At 33.1% G+C, this 692-nt stretch overlaps 1 protein-coding gene across 1 annotated transcript in view; it reads left to right on the top strand.

Moving 5' to 3' along the window:
* The window catches only part of LOC119592929 (nephrin-like), a gene marked incomplete at its 5' end in the record, with an annotated part of 119178 nt that overhangs the window by 98530 nt on the left and 19956 nt on the right, over positions 1–692 (top strand).

The raw sequence follows: 692 nt of genomic DNA, 5'->3' as shown, positions 1-692 counted from the left end.
AGGAAGTAAGTATTTTTTGGGTGTGCTTGTTTGTTTGTGTTTTTTTGCTACGTAATGCTGTAAATTATTTTCGTTCTTATTATTTTATAAATGGTGGTTATTGTTTATAAGTAAGTGTGTGTCTACGGAATGCTTTAAATATCGTTTCTCTTATTCTTGTTTAGTTCACTACAATCGGTGTTGTGAACGAGTGTGTGAGTGCGTTGTTATCGGAATAAGTAAATTTTAAGCAAATATATATATTTTTTCTTTTTTTTTTGCTCTTGGGTAGTGTTGTAGATATGTTTCCTACTTTTATATTTTGTGAGTAATGTTTATTGCTATAAACTACTATTTTTTCCTTTAAGGTTAAATTTTTAAATGTTGTGAATATTAGTTTCTATTTGTGCGTTAGTTTTTTTTTCGCACCCTTTGTTGTTAAGGATCTTCATCTGTTGTGAGACGTTATGTTTGCGTTTGCAATTCATTGTTGCAAACAAGAGTTGCTATAGGTGGAATCTCCTTTGCAAAAGCTTTGAATGGTATATACTGTGCAAAAAAAAGAAGAAAATATCCTTTTCCGAGCGGTGCAATAGATGTTGCAAGAATCACGCAAGCATTGACCATTGTTGCAACAGCCGGGGGGGGGGGTAGTCAACTTGAAGCTTTCAAAGGGGGGATTTAATCGGATTTTTTTAGAAAGATTATCCCTG

Source organism: Penaeus monodon, chromosome 31 (assembly GCF_015228065.2).
Source record: "Penaeus monodon isolate SGIC_2016 chromosome 31, NSTDA_Pmon_1, whole genome shotgun sequence".
NCBI classification, from domain to species: Eukaryota; Metazoa; Arthropoda; class Malacostraca; order Decapoda; family Penaeidae; genus Penaeus; species Penaeus monodon.
The sequence above is the reverse complement of the archived record's forward strand: the minus strand, read 5'-3'. Positions and strand labels throughout refer to the sequence as shown.